General features: G+C 34.5%; 1 pseudogene; it reads right to left on the bottom strand.

The window, feature by feature from the left end:
* Positions 1-398: 398 nt before the first annotated feature.
* Positions 399-6,302, bottom strand: LOC131660101 (homeobox-leucine zipper protein ATHB-15-like; annotated as a pseudogene).
* Between the last annotated feature and the right edge of the window lie 4,797 nt (positions 6,303-11,099).

Below are 11,099 nucleotides of genomic sequence, written 5' to 3'. Positions count from 1 at the left end.
CCATTAAAATAAACACATTCATATAGAGGAGTATGAGACTTTTAAGCATTTCTTGTGTGAGATCTATATAAAAATTTAGAAACCATGCTATTTGGGGACAAATAAAAGCAGTGAGTGTGTTTGTGACAAACCTTAACCATTCAAAGCTTTTTTAAAATAGAAAATCAGAGAATCAAACTGTAGAACTATATCTATCTAATCATAAATCTCATAGTTTCTTTATTGCTATCACTATAACGCTACTGACCTACTGGGCGCAAGTGGGAAACATATAGTAAGGAAAGTGAGAGCCTCTTGTCCTTCAACTCCATCAGAAGTTGTTCTATGATGTAGATAGAGTGAGTCCAATCAATTCTATTAGGGGACACAAAAGAATAAAATAACCGACAGTAACAAAATTAAAAAGAAGAAAGATAGTTAATGAAAAGTGTTCTCCAACTACTGATATGCACGAATATCCAAAAAGCATAACCAAAAAGAAATGGGGTCATAAATAGTTATAGAGCATTCTAGTGATTCTCCATTGAGCAAAGTTAAGGTACTATTTTAATCTATTTTCCTACTAGTACTACATCCTATGATAATCTTTTAATCTATTTAGACAAATGACCAATTGATAAACATAAAACATATGCAATGAGCTGATTCTTCTTCGTTTAGTACTTTCCATGCTACTGCTCTCTCATATGTTATTGGCCTCCCCATGCTGGATAAACAAATACCACCTTGAAGACACATGAAACCCTGCACCAAATATAATGAACATAGTTAGTAACTGAATTCTGAGTCAAATAATTGTCCGATTATTAAAAAATTATTTAATTTGAGTTATATACCTGCTGCATTATCTGGGGGAATTCAGTGCATAGAGTTTTCTTTCCGTTGTCATCGAAGATCTTTTCCAGTGTGATGTCTTGAAGTGCAACCAAGGTGGTTTCAAGCATGTCAAGTCCAGCTTGGTTTGCAAACGTAAAAACAGGTAGTGCCTGCCAAAATTGCATATAAAGTTAATTCAATTCTTAAACATTATATTACTATCATAGAAGAAAAAAGGAAGTGTTTGATCTAGTGGTGATGACTTCCGGTAGTATGTATGACACAACAGACTCCTTACCTTTAGAGAGCAGCATAGAACTGCATCTGAATGATGCCAAAGGGATTTGAGTATAGATTCACTGCCTTCGCTCTTTAGTAGTTCAACGCCTAGATAGAACCTGTGAAAAATAATGTCATCAACTACCATGTGATTTAAGATCATCATGAATTGCAGTTATATATAGTGAAAAGGATTTAACAGACATACACATACCTATAGCTGTTACAGATCCATCGAGTAAGTGTTTGTGCCTCAGGAGTTCCGGGTGGCGAGTGAAATGGATTCTGAGAACCAAAGCGCGAAGGAGAAAGTGCTAATGACACCCTCTGAACAGATGCAACAATGCTGCGCACATACTGTCGCGCCATAGCTGCTATACTATCTTGAAGGTGGACGTCAAATGCAAACTGGAATGCTATTGTCATCACAGATTTTGAGCTCCCTGAATGACCTGAAGTGTCACCACCTGCTTTGTTTCCTGCTGTTCCAACCTCAAGTGCAGAAGCAAGATCGAGTGTACGGTTTGGACTAGCAGCGTCCTGCATCATATATAAGACAGAAAAAGAAATTGAAAACGTGGCCGGTACAAGAAAAGGAAATATTTGTGTTGTGAAACAATACAAAAACATAATGTGTCAAGTTAAAGAAGACTTGCCGTGGCAGAATCAAGAGGTATGATGCGAAAACCAGAAGGCAAAATGGGTGCATCATCAGAGAAAGACGCATCTATTGGAGCAAAAATAAGCTCTGCACTTGTGCCAACTGCATGCTCATCCACTCCACTGCAGAGCTGAGAAATTTGAATCAGAAGAACAGTTAGTTATGAACACGAGGACCGAAAGAACCTTCTAAAATAAGTGTTTCATAGTATAGCTATCCACTCAATATATATCCAAATTAACATGTTACTTCATAAATAGATCCCCAGTTCCTTACTCTAAATATTTCTAAAACTAAGTGCATTGCCCCAGATGTTCAGTACTACTTACTTGCAAAAGGAAAATATCACCGGGCATTGTCATGTCATCCCTATAGTAGCCCATGTTTTCCAGCTTAATAACTTCCATGAACTGTATAACAAAAAAACCACAAATATGTTAAATCTACGAGCGAAAGGCAAAAAATGTGTTTGATTTTATTTTGCAAAGAACAAAAATGGTAATTACTAAATAGTAGTTAGAATGTAAAACATTGTGAAATTAAGAACAAATAACTTGCCTCTTCATGCTCAATTGTGTGCGCTAGTGGAAGAATAACCTGACCACCAAAACTTCCTGGTCTGGTCCCTGGCAAGCTACATGGACCAGCTTTGATGGCAGCAGCGGAGTAAGCATCAATACTTGTATCTGCCCATTCTGATCTGTGTTCCCGCAAGAACCTAAGAAGAATAGCCGGAGGGACATTCTACAAGGACAGAAAAGTAGCACGAGATGAGACAACTAATAAACATGTGCAGTCAATGTTTGGATTTATGTTTGATTTGTCTTCCTCGCATTTCAATTTTGTTTTAGACGTGAAAATAATTATGCTAAAAATAGTAGCTCGTGGTTGGCCGCGCATCGGTAGCTATTTGGCCGTAGTTTCAAACACACTACGAAATTAATACTGCTAGATTTGCATTACTCAATACTCAATAAAAGGGGAAATGAACTTCAAGCTGGTATTGAGCATTAGTCTAGATTTAGAAATTAGAATCATGCATTAGTATTAAGAGTAATACCTGTAACAACATGGAAGCTTTGGCACATAGTACAGAACTGGTGACAGATGGAAATCCACTGTTATTATAACCAAGATTTATTCCCATCATCTTGCTAGGTGATGAATTCACAAGTAGAGTGACATCATCAATGCCATCACTCTCTAACATGGACCATCCGTCATCTGTAAATCCATTCACTGCTTCATTGAATCCCCTATGGAAAAGGACGTGAGTTAGTTTAAAAAAATATAGTATACATAAAGTAACAAGAACGATAATAATGGCACATACTTGCTCAATCTTTGACTTAGCGAGCGTAGGGCTGCAGGCCTTCTTCCCCATCCTGTAACACTTGGTTGTGAAACTTCTTGAGAAATCTGCCTCAAATGACGTAAAGCCTGAATGACAATTGCAGAGTTACAAAACAAGTTAAATCGTCGAGCTTATAAAATCAATTCCAAATTTTAAGCATCACAATTCATAAGCATGTAGATATAGTGAGAGTCAATAAGTAGAAACAATAGCTTACTGCCATAGTTGTTCTCTGAGCAAGCAGCATGGATGATTCATAAAGTGGGCGCAAAACTTCAGGTACACTCCAAGGCTGATTTCAAAGTAGCAAGCAAGTTAATTGAGAGTGACATGAATTTATTTTGGTATAGTATAAGAGTAATAAGTAAAAGTAGGTGTATTTAGAAACCTCTAAGAGCATATGATCAACAATATGAATAATGGATCCCCCTCCTTCACAAGGCCTAATAAGATACCCGCTTGGCAACACATCAGCTCTAACAAAATGCGGCACTGGAGGCATACTAGGACCATTCTGAATATTGTTAAGTGACCTTTCACACACCACAAGACTTCCATCCTCCAAAAGTGACGTGTAGCGCAACAACCAGAAGTCACGCCCTGGTGCTAAAGTTGTTGGCGCATACAACTATGGCATATTGAAATTAATGTGAATTAGCAAGATTGAAAAATGTATTAAATCATTATTGGGACTAAACATAGTTGTAGATTACAATACCTGCATATAGAGCAATTCAATGGTTCCTCCATTTCCTGTGGACATAACATTGAGAACGTCCACAGTTCGGCAATCACGATACCACGTGAGCCTATCTTTAAGGATCTCAGCAACCTATACAGTACAGTATAAATTTCTTGTTCACTCAGCAAATATTTATGGGATTTGTATTCTTAAAAATACTAGTAAATAAACGTAATAAAGAGAAAGGAGTTAGTTAATTACCCTGGCAGGTTCAAGACCCACAAGGCCGCAGGCACGTGCGGCCACTCCAGGGGAACCATGAGAAATTGCAACGATTCCAATGGAATCCGGACCAGGCTACAAAACATTCATCAGAAAAAGAAGAGATCAACATTTTTATCACATTACATAATTAATAAAAGATAATTTTGATTCAAAGTTACTCCATCCGTAACGATTTATAAGAAGAAGAAAAAACATCAATTTTATTTCATTTAATCAATTATTCAAAAAATGACATTTACAAATGTAAATTACATTTCATTTTTTCCATAAACAACAGCCAATTGAAATTGTTTTTAGATTTTCCCATAAAACATATTCTTAATATTGACTGATAATGTTAAAAAGTCTAAAGAAAGATGAGGTTTTACCAAAAAATAGAAAATATTAGTGCATTACATGAGTAAAATGTAAAAAAAACAGTGAATGTAATTGAAATGATGTGGTTAAGAAGCTGGTTTGGTTCATGTACAAACAATTCTTTACATTATCTAATGCAAATAAAGGGAAAGAATTAAGACAATAAAGTGAAAAAAAGACAGAGAAAAGTTAAAAGACAGTGGGGGTAAGTAACCAACCTTCATACCGGGCATTTGGACCCACTCAACAGCAGTTCCAGTAGCCTTTGATAGAAACTCTGCTAAAGTCTCCTCTGCTATGGACAAAAGTCTGCAGATCGAAAACAACAACACAACAACCATTAGTACTAATATTCCATATTCCATTCCACTAGTATCCAAACCCATTAACCATATTATGAAAAAAACAATATTATCCACATAATATATAGCATAGTATAGAATAATACAAATAAAATACAAAGTTTTGATTTTTACTTACCCAGCAGGGCTAGCATCCCTTGGTGGATGCTGCTGACCGCTTGTTACCACTGACTCACAACTTGTATCGGTCGTGGCAATAGCTCCCTGTTCAAAACATTCAATTGAATCTCAACTCACATATCATATGAAATGAAACAGTATATACTTAAATAAAGTAACAATTTTTTCCTTAGAGATCCATCCTCCATATAAACAATAATCAAGGTTTTAATAATCATGCCGCGACAAAACGGTATCAGAAGGTGCAGGTACCGACTATTATTCCTTATTTTTATGATAAAGAATAAATTATAATTAAATCACATCGCGACGAAGGCAATCCTTGATACAACATCTTTATCAACCGATATAGTAAAATCCTTTACTCGATTATGATTTTAGGCCACTTGAGCATACTTGAGCAATCTCAAACGCGTAATTTACCCAAACTTTGAAAAAAGCTTTAAAAAAATTACCAAACTTTTGATTCAACTGAAGGAGTTAGGCAAATATATAACCTAAAATAGTAAAATATGATTGAGGTAACTGGATAAGAGTATTATGAAAATTACATTTGGTGTATGTTGGCGGAAAATACTATTCTCATACACAAGATGAGAAACTTGTTTCTGCAACCGATCATTTTCTTCCATAAGCAACTTATTCATCGCTGTCAACTTCCTATTCACCGCTTGCAACCGTCCAGCTTCCTTCCTCTGCTTCTCTCTACACCTACAAAATCAATAACACAAACTTTCATTAACACAATTCATCAAACACTATATACTCATAAAACTGATATAACAAAAAATATTAAACAAACACCTTCGATTCTGGAACCAAACTTTGATCTGTTTAGGTTCAATATGCGAGAGAATAGGACACTCTCTGATAAGCTGCTGACGGCGAAGAGAAGTAGGTTTCGGACATTCATGATAGAGTCGTTCAAGCGCTTCGACTTGCTCCGGTGTGTAGCGTACGTATTTACCGTTGTCCATTGCTATCTTGCTTCCATCTTTGCAAGATGAACTCACCGCCATCATCACTGGCTATAATAACTATCTTTGAAACTGGAATCTAATCTGTTCAGTGAGATTTAAACATGAAAAAAAGAGAGAACATAGAACAAAGAGAATGATAATGATGATGGTGTAAGCTTAAGAGAGATGGTGTTCAGAGATTGTCTGTGACAGTTGTTGTTGTTGGTTGTTATGGATCATTATAGGGTTGCAGAGAAATGAAATGATGATGGGAAATAAATGGAGTTGTTTGTTTGTGTATTTGCGTGTTTGTGTAAAGAAGAGAAAGAGAAATGGTGCGTGGTAGATTGGGATTGGGAAAAACCCCTAATATACCAACATTCTCAAATTTTCTTTTACTATTAGACTTGTTGCTTTTCTTGCACTACTCTCTTTTGCTACTTTCCAACCCTTCTAAAACTCTCTCTCTATGGGGAAAAGAAAATTGTGACCCACTTACACATTAATTCACGACGCGTGCCATTTAAAAATTCATAGTGGACAAACTAAACAATAAGGCGCGTTGTGTTGTGGCCATGTAAAATTTTTACAGTGCTGTATACTACTGGCACTGTAAAAAATAAATGTGCATTGTTTGTTTTGCTTTGTTTTTTCATATCAAATCTAATTTATGGACTACTTTTTCTGCCCATGCTGCATTGTAATTAATTTATGCCGAATTTGTGCACTCTACAATTACCGCTATTTTGTGAGTTGGTGAGGATATTGATACAAGCATTTATGTATGTAGTAGTAAGTGGCAAAGTTGTGTATGTGTAAATTTTTTTTTTTTTGTTTCTTTACGGTGAATTTAACAAGACAAGAGTATATATGATGGGTTTAGTACATGTGTCGGAAAATATACCTTAAACTGATGATGACGTGACAGTCATGATCACGTGAAGTATACAGACAAGACGAGACCGTATATTTTTTGTTGTCTTCTTCTGATTAATTATGCGCATGCTAAAGTGGAGAAAACAACAAGTTAGGAAATTATCATAAAATTAATTTGTAGTTACAGATGAATCCTTGTAGTTAGGACTGTTTTTTTGGTTTAGTTTATCTTCACTTTCACTCTTAAAATAAACTAGTAACATATCCGTGCGGGAGCACGGGTAAAAAATAAATTGCTGTAACATTACTTAAATAATATGAACAACATGAATAAAAGAAAATACCAAAAAGATAAGTTGTATTTGTTTTAATGAGTAATTTTATAAAATAAACTACATTGCACATAGGGAAAATAATTGTTTACATACTACATTAAAAGATTAAGTGAAATAAAATGTCAAATAAATGTTTGACAATCCAAAAAGTGAAGTGATAGAACCTGAAAAGGAATAATATAAAGTTAGGATTCAAATAAAATATAAGAGTTAGTCAAATGAAATTGAAAATTAAATTGCATATAGATATTTAGTGACGCATACCTTCTAAAGGTTTTGAAAAACTTCTTTGAAAACAACATTTGTAGTAGTATCCAAACTTTGTTTGAGTTTGTCATGAATTATAATTGTCAGACCTTGCTTGCTTTTAACCCTAGAGAAAGCGACATAAAGTTGTCCATGACTAAATACCTCTTTTGGCAAATATAAGCCGACAAAGTCCAATGATTGCCCTTGTGACTTGTTAATAGTCATGGCTAGGGGTGGACAAAATAAGTGCAACCGACCCTACCCATCCGATCCAAAGCAAACCGAATGATTTCGGTCGGGTCAACTTCGGTTCTCGGGTCCAGCGGGTGAACTGTTCGGCTTTTATGGGATAATACCGGTTCGGTTCGGTTCGACCAAATCAATCCAACGGAAACCGAATCCGACCGCGGCTTGTTATTTATATTGTTGTTAAAACTGGGCCTGGACTGGACTGCGTAAAAGTTGAAGCCCAGCATACATATCCATATTAACCTGATATATATATCATCCTTTGTAACCTTGGTGAGCAAACCCTAGCCGTTCCAAACACAACCATTTTTCTTTGGCTTTGTTTTCTCTCCAATTCAGAAACTCAACAAGGTAGTTTTTCTCCTTCTTCCTTCATTTCTTCTCAATCTCATATCATTGATGATTAATTTTTACATGTATTTTATTATTTTTCTATCCTTGATTTCTTATGATGTATGTATGGGTTTTGTATTTTTTACACAGGTTCTTTGATTTACTTTTCTATCCTGAAGATTCAGTATTTATAAGATCTGAAAACTTGTGGTGACACGAAGAATCTAAAGTTAATTTCAAGATGAAGATCTTGTTAGAAAGATACCACAAATGTTTAACCAAGGTGAATATTGACTCTAGCTTTTTATCTATGAATCTGAAACATGAAATTGATATTCTCTAATATGTGAGATACTAGTCTCACACAGAAAAATTGAAAACCTCTTATTTAATTTCTTAAAGTAGATCTGTGAGCTTATAAGCAAATAAGCTTTTAAAAAAAGTTTCATTAATTTATTTCCATTCAAAAGCAATACTTATCTGTACTTATATGTCAAAATAAATTAATTTTTTACAATAATTTTAATTTTAAATAGTTTCACAATAGTTTTAATTTTAAGTTTTTACATTGTATTATAAAAAACAATAAAAAACAATACAGATGGTTGCTTCTATACTTTTTTATCTTCTAAGTTGTTATAATTAATAGCAGTTACTTATATCTTTCTCTGTGAAACCATTCTTCATATTTGAAGAAATTGTCAACAAAATTGTTGCAGGTTTTGTGACGGTACATCAGCAAAGCAAGTTGGGGATTAGCATTACAGAACATTTCTTTATGTAGGATCTTCATGTGTATGGATTATTATAGCATCATAAAGGAGGAATTGCTTTGTGTCTCCTTCAAGTCTATGTTGCGAAGGAAGCATCAACATAACAAATATATGAGTATATATGGACATTTGGACAAACATAAATTGTGTTTACTTGATTTTAAGAAATAACAAAAAGAACAAGATTAATTTATTTTTTAATTAAAAATGTAGTTAAAAAAAACAAATAAATTTGTTTATAAATAAAAATAGATTAAAAATAAAATCGATTTCCTAGTCTTAGAATGGATATAAAAAGATCTTGATTTTAGATGGGCTAAAATTTAACGGCCCAGTAAGCATAATTAAGCATAATTCTGCTAAAAAAATAGATAAAAATTAAGTTAGATTTTAATTTGGGCTTAAAAAAATATATGACCCAATTTCACTCATAACCGAAATAAACCGACATGCCTAACCGATCCGAACTAAACCGGATCCGACTAAACCGAAATGTTCAACGGTCGGGAATTGGGCCTAGACTACTCACCCGAGGGTTGGTCCGGTTCTGGGTTTTGGGCCCGAACCCGAACCGAACCGAACCGTTGTCCACCCCTAGTCATGGCAAAAGAGACAATAATAGGAAATTGTCTTCGAACCAGCTTGAACGGCCATGGTGATTGAGATGGTGACAATGACATTCTTGGGATATAAATGATGTTTCCAATATTTTTCCTGAAATGATTTGTGCTTCAATAACATGATTGGCTAATCTTGTAACGGTAAGTCTAGTTCCATTACATAAACCTTCTGATTGATCCAAATTTCTCAACAACATGATAGTTGTGCCAATTTTCAATTTGATAGAATGGTTGGGCAGGCCAGAAGTTTTCAAAGCATTCAAAAATTCAGGAGTTAAATGTTCAAACGCATCAAATTCAGTTCCCTCGGAAGTGTCAATTGAGTCGGAGCTTAGATACTCCTTTTCGGTTCCTAAAATATAATATATCAATATGTAAAAAAATAAGTAGAGTTAGATTAAAAATGATATATTAGTATTTAAACAATATAAATGAATCATAACATAAGCATAAAAATAAATAAAGAGGGTATGAAAAAAAAAGCCATTTTATATAGTTGGGCCTCTAGTCATGTTTTGCTATAACTATTAAATGGTATTTCATACTTGGGCTATAATTGGAAGACCCAATTGCAATAGATAACCAAATAAGTGATGCAGTAATGAGAAAAAAACAGCAATTAGGTTATTGAGTGTTAAATTGGTCTCAAGTAAACCGTAAAAGCTGAGTTTCTCACACGTGATTGGATAAATTTGCGGTCTAAAGTAACACACATTCCAGCAGTTAGGTTTGCAGGTTTGCATGTGGAAGAGAAAAAGTAACTCCACACTACATGCTCAGCAGACGTTATTGAGTGTAAAAATGGTCATAAAATTTTCTTCAATACTGCACTCAATCTTCTCCATGTGTAACTGTTTACTGATTAGCTCAAGCAAACATGTGGCTATAAATATTTACTCTGCTGGGCAATTCAGTTCATATCCATCAAACTTTGTTGAAAGCAAAATGAATAACGATTTATTTATCGAAGACGTGTTTTGGCATTCAGATAGCGAGTAAAAACTCATATAATCCTGTTTTGTTTTTTTCTTATATATATTATTGGTTGTAATATGTTTAATATGCTATTTGTTTTTTAACTATAATGAATGGAGTTCCGATGATTCGTCCGATGATGGTGGTGTTGATGAATACTTCTGGGAAAAAAGAATTACTTCAACCTACACTGCATATGGAAATGTTCTTGTAAAAATTAACATATTTGTCAATATATTGATTATGGATTTCATTAACAAACTAACTCAGTTAGATCACAATATATTTGTGCAGCATTTTCCAAGGGAAGTTGGAAGGTACTGTCGGTTTTTATCTTCAGAGATAGATTTGTGTGACGTGGATACAGGGGTTATATATGAATGTGACATCCTCTATCGGGTTCGTAACAGTCAAGAGGAGTTGTACATAGGGGAGGGGTGGTACAGCTTTGCAAGGACGAAAAGGCTTACGATGGGTGATCGGATGAGGTTTACCATTTCGCGTTTTCCGTATATGTTGTATGTGACATTGTTGAACCGCTGAAGCTGAATTGTATCGTGGTACAATGTTAAAAATCTGGAATGCTAACTGAACTATGGGTATCTAAGTATCTCTTAATGTGAACTATGGTGTTTTGTAGCAGTGACATTAGTCGTGTTCTATGTACCAAAAAATCGTATTTTGTAATAGGTTCAGCAGTCTTGTTAAATCTAATTAAATGTGTGTTATGAGTGTAATGAATGTAAAATATATTATGAATGGAAAATATGTTGTTATGGGTATTCTAGCATTTATATCTACTTGAATCAAATAA

This window comes from Vicia villosa, linkage group LG3 (assembly GCF_029867415.1).
Source record: "Vicia villosa cultivar HV-30 ecotype Madison, WI linkage group LG3, Vvil1.0, whole genome shotgun sequence".
Classification (NCBI taxonomy): domain Eukaryota; kingdom Viridiplantae; phylum Streptophyta; class Magnoliopsida; order Fabales; family Fabaceae; genus Vicia; species Vicia villosa.
Note: the sequence above shows the minus strand (reverse complement) of the source record. Positions and strands in the feature narration are given on the sequence as shown.